Source organism: Peromyscus maniculatus, chromosome 18 (assembly GCF_049852395.1).
Source record: "Peromyscus maniculatus bairdii isolate BWxNUB_F1_BW_parent chromosome 18, HU_Pman_BW_mat_3.1, whole genome shotgun sequence".
Lineage (NCBI taxonomy): Eukaryota > Metazoa > Chordata > Mammalia > Rodentia > Cricetidae > Peromyscus > Peromyscus maniculatus.
In genome coordinates, this window is record NC_134869.1 from 35,485,790 (window position 1) to 35,505,529 (window position 19,740).

At 44.4% G+C, this 19,740-nt stretch overlaps 1 protein-coding gene across 9 annotated transcripts in view; it reads left to right on the top strand.

Annotated features, from left to right (window-relative positions):
* The first annotated feature begins 311 nt into the window (after positions 1 to 311).
* Osbpl8 (oxysterol binding protein like 8) overlaps positions 312 to 19,740 on the top strand; it is a 140,023-nt gene continuing 120,594 nt past the window's right edge. For 3 of the 9 annotated variants that reach the window (XM_042263424.2, XM_042263427.2, XM_042263431.2), the window contains exon 1: positions 380 to 646. The gene's annotated coding sequence lies outside the window, so the exon portion shown is untranslated. Of the gene's footprint in view, positions 330 to 379; positions 647 to 19,740 lie in introns of those variants that run through there. The other 6 variants (XM_042263428.2, XM_076553890.1, XM_015993267.3 and 3 more) reach the window with 4 other exon arrangements.

The following is a 19,740-nucleotide window of genomic DNA, read 5'->3' on the forward strand; positions in this document are numbered from 1 at the left end:
CGTGGCCGGGCGCCGGGGCTGGGGGCGGGACTGGGGGCGTGGCCGGGGCGCGAGGGGGCGGGGCCTGGCGTGGGCCGGCTCGTGGCGGCTCGCGGCGCCCAGAAAGGCGGCGTCAGGGGCGGATGACAGCATTCGGCTGCGACGCGCTCCCAGCTGGGCGGCGGTGGTAGCGGCAGCGGCAGCGGCAGCGGCCAGCAGCGGCGGTAGCCCGAGCGGCGGCGGCGGCAGCGGCAGCGGCAGCGGCGGCGGCAGCGGCGGCGGCCAGCAGCGGCGGCCAGCAGCGGCAGCGGCAGCGGCGTCCGACTCGGCCGCCGCCGAGAACGGCAGCCGTAGGGGAGGAAAAGGAGGGGGAGGGCCCGCCCGCCCTGGCCCGCCCTGGCCCGCGGGGCCGAGGGGCCCGAGTTCCCGCGCCGCTCCGGCCCGAGCGAGCCCCCCGCCGCCGCAGCTAGCTAGCTAGCCAGCCTGCGCCCTCCGCCGCCCGGCCTGGCTCGCCGTGGTTGCTGCCGGCGACCGCGACCCAGAGAAGTTGCGGGGAGGGGGTTGGGGTCCCCCCACCGGACCCGAGGACCCGGGACTCGGGCGTCCCTGGGATCCCACCGAAGCCTGCTGCTCCCCGCGAGCCGCCTCCCCAGGGGGCTCCGCATCGGTGAGTGGCGCTTGTCCTCGGAGTTGGGGGGGGCGGCCCAGCGGAGTCGTGTCTTTGCGGGGTGGGAGGTGGGGGGACGGTGACTTGGACTCCCTCAGTCCCGCGATCCCGAGCTCGGGCTGTGGACACTCCCCGGGCACCCCGCGCCGCGAGTTCCTCTCCCGCCGCTCCTTTGTCCCTGGTGGAAGGGAGATCGGCCAGGCTGGCGGCGGGGTGGTGGTGGCGGTGGTGGTGGCGGCGGTGGCGTGTTTTGGGGCCCACGGTAGGTGCGTCTGCGGCGGTACAAAGCCCGGCGGGGACCTGGGATGGGGGCGGGGGCGGCTCGGCGTTCTGGGTCCCGAGCGTCAGCCCCGCCCGGATAAGTTTGACAGGGCGATGGCGGGGCTCGCCGGAAGCCCCCCTGCGCCGCGGAGGGGGAAAAAAAGACCTGGCGCTTTGTCGCTCGGGGCGGTTTAAAGGCAAGGCTTTGGGGTTTTCCTGTGACAGCCCCTGAAGAGGCTGTGCCGGGCTCTGCAGACCGCACCAGCCTTTGCAGTGTCGCGCGGTGTTCCCTAAACCTCATCTCCGGTGGCCTTGCCACACACCGGAGAAAAGGCGGGGCGGGGGGGGGGGGGTCTTCGTTGCACTTTTTTTTTTTCCTTCCTTTTTGTTTGCTGCTACCGCTGTGGAAAGTGCAATCAGGTTCCAGGGAGTTTGATAGGGAGCATGCTTTTGGTTCATTGAGCAACCCACTCAAGAGCAGCTGATGCGAAGCAACAGTAGATGCAGATTTTCCATTCACGAAAGCCATCCAACACTTCTTTATGAGCGACATCTGCGTTGTGAAACATAACCTAATTTCGTTTTAACTAAATGCCGTCAGAAATACGAACTTAGGTTACACTCTAAACATATGGGAAAACTTATCTGGTTGATGATAAGAGCATATCTGCTTTAAATAACTTAATGAAGTTCTTGCCTTTTTTGCTGCTGGAAGACCTAAGTAACATTTAGTAGTGTTAGAATATCTTGGGTATGGCAGGGCTGTTTTGTTTAAAGTAATTTCACTGTAAACAGCCCCAAATTAGTGCAACTTAAGGTCTTTTAAGATAACCTTTTAAAACAGTTTCTGCCTCTTGAAGAGAGCAAGCGAGGAGCAGGTAAATTGCTTGTTACATTTCCTCCTCCCTTAGGGTTTCCGTTGAATTTGATCATGCAGAGAGACTTGCGATCAGTTGCTCTGCTTGCTAGAACCTGTTTTGCAGTAAGATTCTTAAGATGCTGATTTTACAAAACAGGTTGGAGAAGGAAGGAAAAGGCCATGCGATTTCAAATGCACTCTATTAAAAGTGCCACTAACTTCAAATCTGTAACTCTTTCTTTTGGTAGCAAGTATGTAGAAGGAATACAATTCAAAGTGTTAGTAAAGGGAATAGATGAAACCTAAGACCTACCTAAAGGTCTTTAATTATGGAGATTAAGTTGTTGCGGTCAAATTCCATGTGAACAGTTTGAGCCACAGAGATCAACACAGGTGCCTAAAAATGCTTGTTTAATTAAAACTGGGTATGGTTTACTTCTTTCATTGAGTTGTGGTCATTACTGAATGTCTCATCTGTGCAGATGTTTTTTCATTTCAGTTTTATTTTTTTGTTTGTTTGCTTTCGTTTTCTGAGATAGGGTTTTGCTTTGTTGCCTAGCTGGCTATGGCTTCATTATTTAGCTAAGGCTGGCCTTGGAACTTGGCAAAATCCTCCTGCCTCAGCCTTCTGACTGCGGTGTGTATTCCACTGTGCCTGGCTTTTGTTACATTTTTGAAGCAAGTGAATGTTTCTTAACACATTCATAGGATCTAGATAATTGGTAAAATATCTAATTTTTTTTAGTTTTTTAAAGTAAAATATAAAATTTAGATATATTTAGAAAACTTTTAAAAAATTCTGAATTCGTTTTTGAATTGAGAGTTAAAAAAAATCTACTTTGGAGATAGCTCTGCAGTCCTGTGAGATGAAGTTCTCTTTCCATTTGCCTTTTAAAAAAATTGATACAATTGTGAATTTATAAAATGTACCATTACATAAAAATCTTTGTTTTTAAGGGACAAATTGTAAGATGTTAGCTAAATGTTGAGTGGTCTTAGTATGTTTCAACTTGGTTTGGGTAATTACGAGTCCATCAGCAATTGATAACTTACACACAGAATTTATAGATGTTGTAATATTATTTTTGAAAACATTTGCCCTTATAGCAAAACTTGAAGTGTTATATTATGATATTTGTTTTATATCCAAAGTTGAAAACATGAATAACAATAATCTTGGAATACCAGGCAATCAAAAGTAGAGGATAAGATCATACCTTATTCTTATAAATATGATCTACAAATGGGGCATAAATACCACTTAGAGCTACTGAGATGCTGGGTGTGGCATTTGCTTGTGATCCTGCACTTGGGAGATAGAGAAAGGAGGGTTACCTTTGGTTTGCAGCTAGCCTTGAGATCCTGTCAACGAAAAAGGGAACCCAAACCTAGTAAACAAAACCCCACAAACCGCTGAGAAACTTTTAATGTAGGTGGCTGAATGCAAGGAGATCACCAGAAGTACTTAATTGGAGCAATTGTGGTTGAAGTAGTTTTCTTGTGGATGGAACCATAGGTAGATATATGGACTACTATATAGGTAGATCTCATGTTAGTATATAAGAACCAGATTAGAGATTTTAGATTTATCCTTTCTACCTTAGTCTGTATTACAGACCCTTATAAAAGTATGAAATCAAAGATGGAATCTAGAAGACATAATAATAGGGATTTTTCTTTCCCAAACATGTTGTGAGTCAGGCAGCTTGTAGGAAAGAAGTCCTTAGCCTGGAATTCCATACTCCCAGGCTTTATCCTTTTATAAAATCACCTTTGTTATCATTCTAGGCGATGCAAACTCTCCAAAATAGCAATAATCCGTTTTGCTGTTCACCAGCAGTGAAGACGCTCCAAAATAGCAACAGTCCACTTAGTTTATCCGTTATTGTATGAATAAAAACTTGGCTGGAGGACAAATGGAGTGTGTGATAGTGTCATTCAGAGTAGATACAAGTGGTGAGACAATGGAGGGAGTCATTTAATCTGGGAACTTCTTGGAGAAGAGGAGTTTTATGTTATGCTTTGGTGTGGGTTGTGTATCTGAAGGTAACCTAGTATCTTATGAGGTGAGACGAATGAGCCAAAGCCGGACCTGGTGCTGCAGGCCTGTAATCCCAGCTACTTGGGAGTCTGAGACGGGGTCCAAGCCCACTTGATTTGCAGATTGAGTTCAAGATCAGCCTGAACATGCTGGCCTGATGGCTTAGCTGGTAAAAGCATTGGCTGCCAAGCCCGATAACCTGAGTTCTGAGTGTGGTCTCTGCTGGGAGGAGACTACCAACTTCCTTACGTTGTCCTCTGTCACACCAGCACTATCCATCCCTATAAATTAGTACATAAATGCAAAGCAAGAGAGACTGGCCTTAGCAACTTAGTTAAAAGTAGAGAGAACCGGATGGTGGTGGCATGTGCTTTATTAATCCTAGCATTTGGAGGCAGAGGCAGGCCGATCTATGAGATGGGGGCCAGCCTTGTCTACAGACTAAGTTCCAGGACAGCTAGGGCTACACAGAGAAACCCTGTCTCAAAAAGCAGCCCCCTTCACCCCCCAAAAAAAGAAGGTAAAGAATGTTGGGAATGGATGTAGATTAGTCAGAGAACAGAACAAAACAACAACAACAAACCCACAAACACACTTTAAATAATGTCACAATAAACACAGTGTTTTTGTTTTATTTTATTTTTCCTATTACATTAGGGAAAACTTCTCCCATCCCAGTGGTTATTTCTCCTAAGAATAATGATAATAAAAAAAAGTCAGCACATTTTGTAAGAGTGAACATACAGAATACTTGAGTTTTCAGGAATGTCAGTATTACAGTTAGACCAAGGAAACTGTACTGAATATCAGAAAATTTTAGAGGGAGGTTTAATTATATCTTAAATAAGTAATGTCCCCTTGAGCAAATTACTGGCTTTTTCATTTGTAAAGTGGGATAATATTCTTACTTTACATCAGTGGTTCTCAACCTCCCTCATGCTGTGATCTTTTAATACAGTTCTTTATGTTGTGGTGACCCCCCAACCATAAAATTATTTACATTACTGCTTCATAACTGTAATTTTGCTACTGTTACAAACTGTAAATATCTGATATGCAGGAGATCTGATATGCTACACCCATGAAAGGACCATTTGAACCCAAAGGGGTCATGACCCACAGCTTGAGAACCACTGCCTTACATGATGGTTGGGAGAATGAAATTATATGTGTTTTCAAATGCCTACCTCAATATTTAGCATGTGGAGAAATTTCAGCAATTATAAAATTATGTAAAATCTTCTCTTTGCCTCTAGATCTTTAAATGATATTTTAGTTCATGTATCATTAATTTAAATTTAGGGCCTTGCGTATACTAGTTAAGTGCTCTATCACTGGACTGTTAGTGAACTAACTAGGCTGGTTATCCTGAGTTCTCCTGTGTATTTGATTTGCCTCGCTGACCAATGGTAATCTCTTTTGAGATAGATCGTGCTTTCTCGGTCTGTGTCTGCCCCCCTCAGATTCTTTGTGGTCCAGTTTGACATTGAATTCCTGACCCTCAGTCTGGTGCTGCTATTACAGGTTCCCCACTGTGCCCCACAGGTAGTTGTCTTTGAGTGAAACTTAATGTTTTCTGATAAGAGGGAATTTTAATTGTATTACTGTCTCCTGTCACAGATCACAAGGAATGCTCGATTCTTTAGAACTGTAAGGTTTTAACTAAGGGACATGAGTGGCAGAAATCTGACCCTTTAGGCTTTTTTTCCCTGTAAAATTAAAAAGTACATATGTTGTTTAATTATGTGTATATGTGTGTCAGTGTGTGGGTACGGGCACATGAGTGCAGGTGCCCATGGAGACCAGAAGAGGGCATCATCCCCTGGACCTGGAGTTTCTAGGTTAGTAGTTTGTAGGCTGTGGTGAGTCACTTGATATTGGTACCGTGAACCAAAGAGCAGCTAGTGCTATTAACTGCTGAGCCATCCCTCCAGCCCCTAGACTTGGTTTTAAAAGAAATTATCTTGATCACTACATTTTTCTGTCCATTGTTTTGAAAATCAAAAGACAAGAAGTTTTCAAGTTACAATAACATTTACTAAAAAAATTCTCTATTTTTAGTGATATGGATGAGTGTAAACCATGGAGATGTTTCCTTTCTGTTTTACTCTAGAATTCAGTAGTTTTTGAGTTAATAGGCTTTTATAACACATTTCTCTTGGTGTGTGCTGTAGATGTATCCAACAGTCTTATTAAATAAGAAACACAGAAACAATGTAAAAGAGAAAGCCGAGAGGTCAGAGCTCAGAGCTAAAATCTCACCCTTCTGCCTGCGGTGTCCCAGCTTCCCGAAAGAGAGGTATTTCCTGTGTGTAAGTCGTTTTTTCTAGTCATTCTGCCTTCTCATTGGTTGTAAACCCAAACACGTGACTGCCTCGTCACTGTCTGAATGTACAGCCCCCTAGGTCTTAAAGGCATATGTCTCCAATGCTGGCTGTATCCCCGAACACACAGAGATCTATGGGATTAAAGGCGTGTGCCACCACCGCCACACTCTCTCTATGGCTCTAATAGCTCTGACCCCCGGGCAACTTTATTTATTAACATACAATCAAAATCACATTTCAGTACAATTAGAATACCACCACAGTGTGCTCGTGTGTGCGAGCATATTTGTATATACTCATGCATGCATGCCAGTGTTGTGCTTGCTGAGGAGGCTAGACTGGTTAGCTGCCAGCGAGCTTCACGTGTGTCCTGAGTTCTGCTTCCCCAGCCCTGGGACTGTGAAGGTCGGCCACTGTCCAGCTTTTGCCCAAAGTCTAGAGACCGAACTCGGTCCATGTGTGCAAGCCCTTCAATGTCCAACTCTCTCCCGAGCAGACTTGGCAGCATTTCTTAGCTAAGCTTTTTGCTACAGTACTTACTTGTTCTTTATGAATCTCAAAACTTCATTATACTTTGCGAATTCTTTGTATTTTCATGGTCTGTGGAGCACTCTGATATATGTAAATGTATATGCATTATATATATATACATATATATTACACTTAGCACACTTAGTTTCTAAAAGTCCTTATCCTAGTCTCACTTGAACCCTTGAACCCTCTTTGTGTGTGTGTGTATTAGATATAATATATAAATTTATATCTTTAATATATATATATATATTGTATTACTGTTTGGGAATACACACACACACACACACACACACACACACACACATATAATGGATATACTTTGATAGATAGACTTTGAGTTTCTAAATGGTAAAAAAGTTGTTTACCACAAATCTTCTCTTTTAACAAGAGCCTGAAGGAAGGGGTTATGGTTTTAGATTTTGGCTCTTTTCAAATAAAAAAGAAACTTTCTTATTTTAGGGTTGTTAAAAATTGATAGGCTGAAAGGGAATTGTAGCTCCCGTGGGTGTCTTTGAGGAATAGTTAGTTGCTTGTGATAATAGTAGCTAATGTGTATTGACTCCTATCTATGACCTCCTAAACCTTTGACACATACCATGTCCAATCCTCACAAGGACCACCATCCTCCCAAACCAAGTTATTCTTTAAAAGACGCTCAGAGGTTGAGGTGTGGGTAGTGGAGCCCACCAGAAGGGTTTGAACTTGAAGTTTAACCTGACAGTGGAATCTGTCCTGCATCTAAGTGCTCACTGCAGTTGCTTCTAATGCCTGCCACTAAAGGCACTGGATTTTTGGTTGCCAGATGCTTTATATGAGCAGCAGTTTGTAACGTTCCCTAGTGTCTTGCAGAGAAACCCAGCCCTTGTAGGTTACGGAATCTCTAGTGGGAGTGCGGCCCCTCTGGGGAGAGGAGCTTGGTCTCAGCAGCATTTGGGAGCAGTAGTGCAGAGCTGGGAAGCTGGTGGCTAGAGGGCTTGGGTCCATTGTTCAGGGGAGACGAGGGTAAGGACCCCAGAAACCAGGTGTGCTAAGTGTGTCATTTTGTGTCTTGTGGCCGTCCTACCATTCAAGATGGGCGGTTGAGATGTAAAGAAAAACAGCATTGTGCACCATAGCATGGCTTTATAATGGTACCACGTGGATGCTTTCCAAATATTGCTTGTAGTGCCATCTCTTCTCATCATTATTTTGGAAATACAGAGGAGCAGAACAACATTGGCCTGGTGTCAGGCTGGGTTTGGAACTACTCACCATCTCGACACTGACCAGGGCTGGCCACAGGGGAAGAAAATGCATATTGAAGCTGAATTGATAGGTTGAAAGGGAAGCCATGTGAAGGCCGTGGACACACCCTGGGAGTTAGTTTCTCATGGTTCTTACTTTTAGGGAAGAGATGGATTTTTTTTACTAGAAAGGGAAGGAAACAAATTAGTTAAGCTTGTCTTGAGGCCACTGTTAGGAGGGAGGAGACCAGCTGGAGAGAGGTAGGAAGGGCAGATGCCATTTCTTGCTTCCCATAGTCCTTGTCATCTAGTGAATGTGGTAGAAATGGTGTGCTGTCACTGCTGGATTGAAGTGACAGAAGTGGGTGCTCTTTTTTTTTTTTTTTTCTTTTTCTTTTTTAACTTTCTCTTCAGTTGAAAAGCCAGGTCTGGAGACTGGAGGTCTTATGGGTAATAGACATAGGCTCAAAGACTCTAGAGTCCCCAAATTAGCAGGTGAAGTGCTCGCAAGGGCTGCCTGCTTAGGTAGCTCGCTCATGCTTGCACAAACATGAGGCCCTTGTGAGCTTGAGAACCTGAGTTCAATTACAGGTGAATGCCTGGGGCTCACTGGCCAGCTGGCCTGGCCTAATAATCAGTAAGCCTCAGGGCTCAGATAGACTGTCTCAGACAAACTAGGTGAACAGTGCATGAAGAATAACACCTGAGGTTGTCCTTGGCCTCCACACACAAGTTGTCCATGTGTTACTGTACACACACCTGCAAAGTAAACAAACTGGTTCCAGATGGAAGAAAGTTGTGCACTAAACAGGAACACACAACAACAGACTGTAATTTTGATTGTGGGAAGCTACTGAAAATTTGGGGTTAGGTAGCTAATGCTGTAACAGCTGTAAGCCATCGAATAGATGACATGTTTGAGGTCCTAAGAATATCTCTAAGATCGGTGGCTGAGGTGGGTGGTGCTGAAATGATGCTGTTACATCATGCACATAGCATATGCCATGGCCTCTATGAGAGCCAGTGCCAGACGTGAGAGGCCTGTGAAGATCCAGAGGGCAGTCCTTGAGTCTGTATTTAGATGAATCCTGACCGTCTCCATGCCCATGAACACTTTGTCTTGTATGCAGAGATTATCATAAGACGTAGGAAGAGAAAACTAAAAGCTAGAAGAGTTTCTTAAAGAAGAATTTCTCAGCTTGGCATACAGTATTTAGCTGGCTAAGTTTTTGGTTGTGGTTCCTGTGCACTAGAGAATGGGTAACCAACCCCATGCCTGCACCCACTAGATTCCAGGAGTACTTCTCTTAATTATAACAACTGGAAAATGTTTCAAGTCATTGCTAAATGTCCCCTGGGGGAAGTGAGGTCACTTTCAGTAGAGAATCAGTCCCTTAAAGACAGAGTGAACCTGAAGGAAAAAGACATTTTGAGCTACAAAAAATCACCCTCTTTATTTAAGGAACTTTTCCTTCTGCTAGGAAATAGATTCGGGCTCATGGGATGTGCTTTATGTATATGGAGGGAAGGAAAGCTGTATTGTGTTTGTAAAGATCTTAGTTTCTATTGGTTTTTTATTTATTCATTTAGTTTTTCCTTTTGAGACAAGCTCTCACTGTGTGGCTATGGCTGGTCTGGAACTCACTGTCTAGACTAGGCTGATAGCTCCTTCTGTTTCTCAATGCTGAGATATAACTATGTACCACCATGTCTATCTGCTGTTCAATCTTGACCCGTACTTAATTCTATCAACTTCATACTTAAGGCCTTCCCTAACCCCCATGAAGCCAAGAGTCAAATGTAGGACCTTGAGTACTCTAGGCAAGAGCGCTACCAGTTAATTGTCAGCCCAGGTGAGACATTACAAAACGTTTCCATCTTTCCCTTTCTTTATTCTACTCCTAAAATTATGGCCACTTTATATTTCCTATATAAACACAGTTTCTGCTATGTAGCTTTAGCTCTGCATCACGTGCTGAGGTTGTTAACAAGTGATGAAAACAAGTGATGCTGATAGAGTGACTATGTAAATACTATTGAAGGCTGGGTCAGGTCGTGTGCACAGACTACGTCCTTCTTGCTTACGGTGCTTGCCTCTATCATAGTCTACCCTACTACCCTCCTCTTCCTCCATCCCATTAGCTCCTGCACTGTGTTCAGTTTGAGTTGTCAGTCTCCACACATTTGCCTTTGGGTCTCTTCCTGTAACTTCCTTTGTTATACTTTTTGTTTGTTGTGAGACAGGGTCTCTCACTGTAGCCTAGGCTAACCCAGAACTCCAGCTGATCCGCACGTAGAGCAGTCCTTCTCTCTTGAGTGCTAACATTATAGGAGTGAGCTAGCATGCCCGGCCCTCATTCTAAAACTCTTTAACTGGAAACATGGCTTCCTTTTTCTCTATATTCTTGTTGAGGTATACATTCTCGAGGTGTGTGTGAGAGAAAGAGAGAGAGAGTGTCTAGAGGGCGATTGTTGGGAGTTCAAAAGGCCTACAGCCCTACTAGCTAGCTACCCCCCTTTTAACCTAAAACAAAGCTGGCCAGAGGACAGACGCGACTGCCCTGATCTCAGATGCCCCATCCAGAACTCCTACTCAAAAGAAAAGCCTAACCTTCACCTTTTGCCCTTGAGCTAGGGTCTCTCACTGAGCTTGGATCGCGCTGTTTTTCTGGTTAAGCTGGCTATCTAGCAAGCCCCAGTGGTCTTCCTGTCTCAGTCTTCAGGTTTCAGGCCCTTCAGCCCAGGCCACACTCCCTGGCTTTTTAGGTGCTGGCGATCCAAATTGAGGTCCTCATGCTTGCTCTGCACGTGTTCTTTGCTCTTGAGCCATGTCCTCAGCTCACTTTTATTCTTTCTGAGACAGGGGCCCATGTAGTCCTCACTTTCCTTGAATTCACTTTACAGCTGAGGATGGCTGTGGACTTTCTGCAAGAATATAATGTTAGAATCTAGCTGTTGCTCTGGCCATGGCCACAGTTCACAGAGCCTTCCCTTTCACAGATACCAGGAAGGTCCTCTACTGAGACATTGTCGGTGAGTGTCTAGCCAGGATCTTTTACCTGGGCAAATGAGTTTCATCAAAGGGGGTTTGTTTTGGTGGCGATAATCCCATATTCAACTCCCTTCCCTGCCTCTTGCCTGTGAATCACAGAGCCTGGCTATAGACTTGTGTTTCAAACTACTCCATCCTTTTTGAGGATGACTATGAATTTCTTCTGCACAGTTGCCATTGCAGTCCGAATCCTAGGCCTTTCCCAACTTGATGAAATGCCTGTCTACTATGTCCTTGGTGCTGCTGTTTTCCTGCTTGCTTGTTGGGTTCTTAGAATGATCCTGCTTGTCTTACTTTTCCTTTCATCCTTGTGATTCCTGTCTGTGTTTAGGGGCTTCCTTTCGCACCCCCCCCCCTAGCATTTCCCTGAGGTTAGCCAGCAGATTTTCTTTCCCACTTATGCTGTACTAGCGTTATCCCCTGTGGTCAGTTTGTGTTTTTGTAATCCTTCTTTTTCAGGCTTAGTTTTCCCTTAGATGCCTGGTGATGGTTGGTTGACCGAGAGTTTGCAAGGTCTGGGCATCCTTCCCTTCTACCATGTTTGACCTGTTACCTGTGTTAGGCTTTTCTTTTGAGTAGGAGTTCTGGATGGGGCATCTGAGATCAGGGCAGTCGAGTCTGTCCTCTGGCCAGCTTTGTTTTAGGTTAAAAGGAGGTAGCTAGCTAGTAGGGCTGTAGGCCTTTTGAATGAATGCCAGACCCTTCTACTTGGTGTGGGCATTCCTGCCTGATTTTCATTTTCTTTCTGGGGAAAAGATGTAGGAATTAAAGAAAGCAAAAATAAAAACTATAAGAACAACAAGTAGAACGGTTGCCACAGGTGTGAAGTGCTGGGTTTCATCCCCAGGACCACCACAACCCAACACAAGCCACAGAAAAGAAGCTGTCATTCATTTCCGGGGGAGCAGTGCTTAGAACCTAGAGATCTGAGAGCTTGCTTGTGACGCCTCCTTCAGTGTGGAAACTCGTAAGCTGTGGCTTACTGCTTACTTGGGAGGACTTTGTGACTGATAGTGGTTTCTTCAGACTTCTCAACTCAAAGTCTAGTTTTGTGATCTTCATTGAATGCAGAAGATACATTCTTGCCAAAATAATTCACTTAGGGCAGATGAACTGCCCCATGGCTAAAAGTGCCTGATGTGCAAGTCTGCCCCTGGCTCTGATCTCTCGAACACAAACAGTGAAAGGAGAGAAATGACCCCTGAAAGTTGTCCTCTGACAGATGCCCTGGGACACGTGTGCACCTCCCTCCCTCCCCAGCATCACACACATGGTAGTAATAAAATGACATAAGTTTCTCACTACAAGTTTTCTACCCTTGAGGTTGATCAGAATTTCTTTTAGGAATAGACTGTGAATATAACTGTCATCTCCAGTATTGCTGATTTTTGGTAGTTATTCTTAATTTAAATAGTAAAAGTTGTGTTGATTTTCATAGATCTTTTTTGAGTCAGCATATACAAGTGTAATTAAGTATTTGTTTACTTGCACTATAAATTAAAGATAATTAGTACTTTGGTTGTAGTAATTTATACCTAGAATTAAAACCAAGGAACATCTAGGCCAGGGTTAGGTAGGTATTCAACTACATATTTTTCTTTTATGGCCAAGTCAGAAAGCCATTCTAAATCTTTATCAAGTCTGAAGAAATTGTTTTTGGAGTAGAATATTAGTAATAAAATTACAAAGCCTATTTTGAATTAAGATTAGATTTTGCATTTCAAGACTTGATTATTAATAGATTTTCAACTTAAGTATGGGTATGAATTTTTACTTGTGGGAAACTGGGTAACTAATTAAGTTTATTATAACTGTTTGCCATACTTAATGAATGAGAAACACATTTATTTATTTATTTATTTTAGATTTATTTATTTATTATGTACACAGAAGAGGGTGCCAGATCTCATTACAGATGGTTGTGAGCCACCATGTGGGTGCTGGGAATTGAGCTCAGGACCTCTGGAAGAGCAGTCGGTGCTCTTAACCTCTGAGCCATCTCTCCAGCCCCCACATTTATTTTTTCTAGTTCCTCAAGTCAAAACAAGTTTAATATTTTTCTTAGGAAAAAAAAAACTTGCAAGAAAATAGAAAAAATATGTAGAGCCAGGTGAATTTTGACTTTCATTTAAAATATGTATCTTTTAAAACATTTGAACATTTACTATATAGAACTAAATGATTAATTTGTGGTTTATAGCACATAATTGTGAGCGCAGTCCTTAAGAAGACTTGAGTTACTCTTGGAGACCCCTGTGATAGGCCAGAGGAACCTAGCATTTCAACACTGATTCAGAAAACAGACGCACTGGGAAAATAAGAGTCCTGCCAGAAGGTGTCACCTTCTAAGTAGATGTGTGCCCTTGACAACCACTTGGCTGCTCTGGGTCTACGTAAGGAAGAGCACTGGGGACAGATGGCCTTGGGGGGTCTTTTTAGGAAGATGTTAGAGGTTAGAATCCATATCAGGAAATGTGCTAAACTACGTAATCCTTAAAACAATTCTGGAATCAGTGTTACTGCCATTTTACAGATGGAATTACTGCAATTTCTATAGACCATGTTTAGGTGCAACATTTGGTCATGAGCTGCTAAGGGGCCAAGTGAGAAGTTGAACCTTGGCCTGTCTTGTACTGTGACCATGTGTTTTTTTAGTGTGCCACACTACCTTTCTAAACCATGTTTGTACATTAGACCATCAAATTTTATTTCTACAATTTGTTCCCTTTCATAATCTGTAGTTTGTAATAAGGTTGTTTTGTGTTACAGCAGGACAACTAGAAGTCAGCTGTTAAACCTGTCTATGACTTGTGCCCAAAGTACAAATGTGACCAGCTTTTAAATAGATAAACCAGAGCTTATATACAGGAGGTGATTAGTGACACAGGACCTCGTGGAGCCCAGGCTGGCCTCGAACTTGCCAGTAGCCAAGCCTGACCACTGCTTCCCAAGAATGGGATTGCAGACATATGCCACCATGCCCAGCTCTTTTGATTTTCTCATAGTGCTTTTGACCTCATTATTTTCACATATATTGTGTGTGGTAAATTAGATTTTTTTTTTTTGGGTTTTTCGAGACAGGGTTTCTCTGTGTAGCTTTGTGCCTTCCCTGGAACTTGCTCTGTAGCCCAGGCTGGCCTCAAACTCACAGAGATCCGCCTGCCTCTGCCTCCCGAGTGCTGGGATTAAAGGCGTGCGCCACACCGGCCCGGCTAAATTAGATCTTTTGAGAATAAGTTCAGTGTTTGGAAAAAACAAGAACTCATTCTGAACCAAACCATCTGCACTTAGGAAATAAAATGAGAATTGTCAGTTTTAGTTAAACATAAGCAGGACTAGAGGAAGAACACGTATTCTGGTGTCTCTTATAAGCTGATGAGAAGAGTCGTTTTAAAATTGCTTTGTGCACTGGCAGCTTGAATAGTCTCTAAAGAGGAATAGTCTGGCTGGGCATGGTGGTTTCTGCCTATAATAGAGCATTCTGGAGGCAGAGAGAGGAGTGTCAGGAGTTTGAGACCAGCCTGGTTACATAAAACCCTGTCTCAGAAAACAAAACAACAACTAAATGTAGCTCCTTTGAATGGAGGTGACTTTTTGTTTTGTCTTGTCTTATTTTGTGAGCAGGGTCCCGTGTACTCCAGGCTGTTCTCAAACCTTGACCACCTGGTTCTCCTGTCTCCACTTCCGAGGGGCTGAGATTATAGATTATAGGCCTGTGTTCCTATGCCTTGCTTGAGGTAATCTCTATATGGATGTAAATTCTGCCGCATTAGTTAAAATATGCCCTGAGATTATTTCTGTTAGTTCTCTTTCCTATTTAGGTTGATGCTGTGCTGATCTGGCACCATGCTTTAGAGAAATAAGTTGGTGAATGAATTCTTTCCATTTTAAAGATTGTCAGATTTTGTAGAACAGTTTGCAGAAGTTTGCATGATAATTATTGGTTAAATATAACTAGTGTTACATAATTTTTGATTGTCTGTGGCTTAGTACAAATCCGAGCAGCTACCCCATCTGAGTGTCTTACATCTAAATTTCATTTTCTCTTAAGAACTTTAGATAATGGAGGTTGGGGATGGAGCTGGTGGGGTGCTTGGCTAGCATTCAGTCCTCGGCACTGTATAAAGCAGGCCTGGTGCATATGCCTGCCTGCACTCTGGAGGTGGGGGGAAGAAGATGAGAAGTCCAGAGTCATCTGTGGCTGCATAGCATGTTGGAGGTTATCTTCAGCTACCTGAAACCCCATTACAAAAACTAGACAACAACCCCATTTAGGTTTATAGGTTACATTATCCCTAACTGCATAGCATTTGGATATCAGTGTACTAAGTTCAGCTAATAATAATAAATAGATAGGAATGTGGAGGAATTTGTGATATTAATCTATCTTGTGAAGGTGTTTATTTTCCCTTTAAAGCTTCCAGATGGTTGAGTTTAATGGTGTATCCTCAGTTCTAAAATTAAAAGATAAGAAAAATATCTCTAGTGTTTTTCTAGCTTTGTTTTATAAATTTATTTTGTTAGTTTTTGAGACAAGGATTGTTTCTGTAACTCAGGATGGAGTCCTCTGGCACAGGCAGGCACTGACCTACTGCCGTCCTCCTTCCTCAGCCTCCTGATTGCTGGGATTATAAGCATACCCCCACCATGCCTAGCTTTCTATTACTTTTTCAGTAATAAGTTTCCTTTTGTGGTTCTAAGGTAAGTCACCGTTACAAGACCACAAATCAGTTTGAGTGCAAATCACCTTACAGGAGCCGACAGCTGAGTAGGAGCTAGGTGGATATGTGCTCGGGCCTCCTTGAGCTTGTGTGTGTGTGCAGGAGGGAAGGGACGCCAGGGTAAACTACTAATTCTCCAACTGAAACTCACTTTGTGGGAATCCCTAATAGGAAAGAGTATAGGATGCTATAAGGATTTGCTGACCTAGCAGGTGAGGGGATCCAAAGAAGTTGACATGAGCTGAAGGAAAAAGGAATATTTCTGTCAGGGCATCTTGTTTAACGACTCAGAAAAAGCAAGGGAACTCAGCCTTTGCTAGGAACTGAAAGAATTCACTGTACCTAGGGGAAAACGTGTGAAAAAGAGAATACTAGGGAGGGAATTGTGTAGATGTAACCAACCATCTTATTAAATAAGAAACACAGAACCAATGCAAAGAAGAAAGCCAAGAGATCAGAGCTAAGAGCCTTACCCGCCTGCTGCAGCTAGCCTCTTCAGCCAAGAGAGACCTACTTCCTGAGGGTTTGTCTTTATATAGACTTTCTGTTCTGCCTTCTCATTGGTTGTAAACCCAACCACATGACTGCCTCGTCACTGCCTGTCTGTACAGACCTCCAGGTCTTCTATGGTTGGTATTGAGATTAAAGGCGTGTGTCCCCAATGCTGGCTGTATCCTTGAACACACAGAGATCTACCTAGCTCTGCCTACCAAGTGCTGGGATTAAAGGCGTGCGCCACAAATGCCCAGCTCTGCTATGGCTTGCAATTAGTTCTGACCCCCAGGCAACTTTATTTATTAACATACAAATAAAATCACATTTCAGTACAAATAAAATATCACCATAGAATTAGATCATCTGAGGCATGAGAGCATCTAAGAGTTAGAGTTCTGTCTGCCTTCTGACTCCTAACTCCTGAGCTCCAGGGCAGGATAGCATGTTGTCTCATAGACCAGGCTGGTCTCAAACTGTGCACGCAGCCGAGGATGACTGTGACTTTTTCTCTCTCTTTTTGGTGTCAAGGTGTCACTGTGTAGCCTTGGCTCATCTAGAACGTGGTATGTCGACCAGCTTGCCCTAGAAGTCACAGAGATCAACCTGCTGCCTCTGCCTCCAAAGTGCAGCATTTAAAGGTGATATATTGTGTCCCCCAATATATTGTGCACCCTAATAAACTTATCTGGAGTCAGAGAACAGAACAGCCGATAGATAGACATACAGGCCAGAAAATGGTGGCACACACGCCTTTAATCCTAGCATTCAGGAGGCAGAGATCCATCCAGATTTCTGTGAGTTCAAAGCCACATTGGAAACAGCCAGGCATGGTGACTCACCTTTAATTCCAGGAAGTGATGACAGAAAGCAGAAAGGTATAGGCGTGAAAACCAGGAACTAGAGGGTTAAGCTTTTAGGCTTTGGAGCACAGTTCAACTGAGAGACATCCAGTCTGAGGAAACAGATCAGCTGAGGAATTGGCGAGGTGAGGAAGCTGTGGCTTGTTCTTCTCTGATCTTCCAGCGTTCACCCCAGTACCTAGCTTCAGGTTTGATTTTATTAATAAGACCTGTTAATATTCGTGCTACATGTACCCCTATCCCTGGCCACCTTGAACTCTTGATACTCTTGTCCCTGACTCCTAAGTGCTGGCTTTACAAATCTGGATTACCACACCCAACTTAAGAGTTGTGGTTTCTGTGTTAAGGGTTCCCAAGCCCATAGTCTTGTTCTACCTGTGAACTGCCGCAGTATGGAGCTGCTCTGTTGCTAGCGTACCCTTTATGGCTGTCCATGCTGGGCAGACCCTTGGCTGTTTCTGGAAGGGCATCTGCCCAGGGACCCAGCATATCCTGTAGCTTGCTGTGCCACAACATGCCCTGCGCTTCATGCTGCAGTGTGAACGGCCAGAGATGCCCGTGTGGAAGATGCTGGCACACTGATGCTGGAGGTGCAGGAGGAGCGGTGCTGTGAGGGGAGTCTCGTCTCCCCCCTCCCCCGGCCATGAACTACCTGGGTTGCTCCCTGCCCTGCACCGTGCCGTAAAGTCAGTCACAGCTCGCTGGTACGGTTTTCTGTTGCTGTCCTCCAAGCTGCCCACTCTGGAGTTGGGGTTCAGCCACACCAGCATTCCCACAGACATGACAACCATCCAACAGTAGACCTGGCTGGGGTCCCTCCAGCGGTCACCAAGTAGAGGAGGGGCCACTGCCACCTGCTCCCCGCCTTTAGGGAAAGCCTGAGTGGGGTTCCTCTCTCCCTCAATAACCCCAGGAGGTCCTGCTTATCCCCACAGTGTGCACTGTGGGCCTGGTTGGCCATCTGGGTGTCTTTATGGCCAGTAAAGTACCGCTCCCCTCATCTGGTCAGCTTGGCTCTTCATCTCTAGCTGGGGCTAGGTCACCTTGGTCAGACAAACTGAAATAGGTAAAATCCATACACTAGCATTCCTTTTCGAATCTCCCTCTGTCTGAAACTCATTTTCTCAATGCCAGAATGCTCCAGTGCCTTCCAAAGGCCCTTTCTAAGGTTCTCATTTATTTGTATCAGGGCCCTCCAGGTTTCTTGACAGACATGTGTGAGGGGAGCCAACCTAGACGGCTCCTTCAGCTACCGTAAGGGCCTGTGAAGCCCCTGCTCTCGGAGGGTGGACGGAGAGAACCGACTCTTGCAGGGTGTCCTTGGACCTTCCACACTTGTGCTCCCTTCCACTAGAGATAATAAAGAAACAGAGTCTAAAGGAAGAAAATAAAACCAAGAGGGGGGGATGGCTAGGAGTGTGGTGAAATAGGAAAGCACTTGTTTCAGTTAACATGGGCAAGGCCTTGGGCTTGATCCCCAGCCCCAGACTGAAATGCAGGTCCTTGTTCCACTGAAGACCCACAGAGTCAGAAACTTGAGCGTGTTTCTGATTCATCTTAAAAGATTTTGAACCTGGGGCCCAGCAGTTAAAAGTGGTCTGTGTTCTTGCAGAGGAACTGAGTATAATTTCTAGTACCCAAGTCAGGAGCTTCCAACTGCCAGCAACTTCAGCTCCAGGTGATCCAATACCCTTTTCTGGCCTTTGGGTACCTGCGCGTGTGCGCCCTCACACACACACACACACACACACTTAAAACTCTTTTAAAGAAGGATTTTGAATTGTTGCTGTAGGCCTTTTGATGTATGGTTTTTGAATACACGTGTAGGCTGGTGATAAGGAAAGAAAATACCCACATGAAGCAATGGTTTAAAAGAGAGTAACGATGAAGAGCCAAGGCTCTCACACTCTTGTAGTCCTAGCACCTGAAGGCCGAGGCCAGCATTTTGACGATTCCAGGCCAGCCTCTGGGCTACAGGGTGAACTCCAGTTTAGAGGATCAAGACCATCTCTAGAGAATGGAGAGGCAAAGTGAGCATTAGATTTGGTGATAAATGAGCTTTATGTGAATAGTAGAAAAGTTAGAAGGATGGGAACTACTTTTCCATGTGTTAGAAGGGAATTGGAAGAAAACATTTTCTCACTTAAGACATCTCTTACTCTTTAAACTGTGAAAGGTAAGCAACCTTGAAGACATCCCACTGTAAGAGTCTTTCGACAACTACTTTGCTTTGAGTGTAGTTTGTTGCCTCCAAAATGCATGTTGAAATGTGATCATGAATGTAAGAGATGACGGGACCTTTAAGAGAGTATTTGAAGTAATGAATATCATTCCTGTGGAATCAGATTCATTCTCCTGAGTGGTTGGTTAGAGTCAGGCTGCCCTTCCCACTTTCCCTGGGCATCCATCCCCACCTGCCCTTTCCACCGTGTGCTGACGCAGCTTTCTACTTTCACCACATGTGGGTACCTGATTGTGGACTTCCCAGTAACTTTCTTTTAATTACTCAGTTCCAGACATTTTGTTATGCAATCAGAAAATAGACTAAGACAGTGGTTCTCAACCTTCTTAACGCTGTGACCCTTTAATACAGTTCCTCATGTGGTGGTGACCCCCCCCCACCATAAAAGTATTTCATTGCTACTTCAGAACTGTAATTTTGCTACCATTATGAATCATAATGTAAATATCTTTGTTTTCTGATGGTCTTAGGTAAAGGGG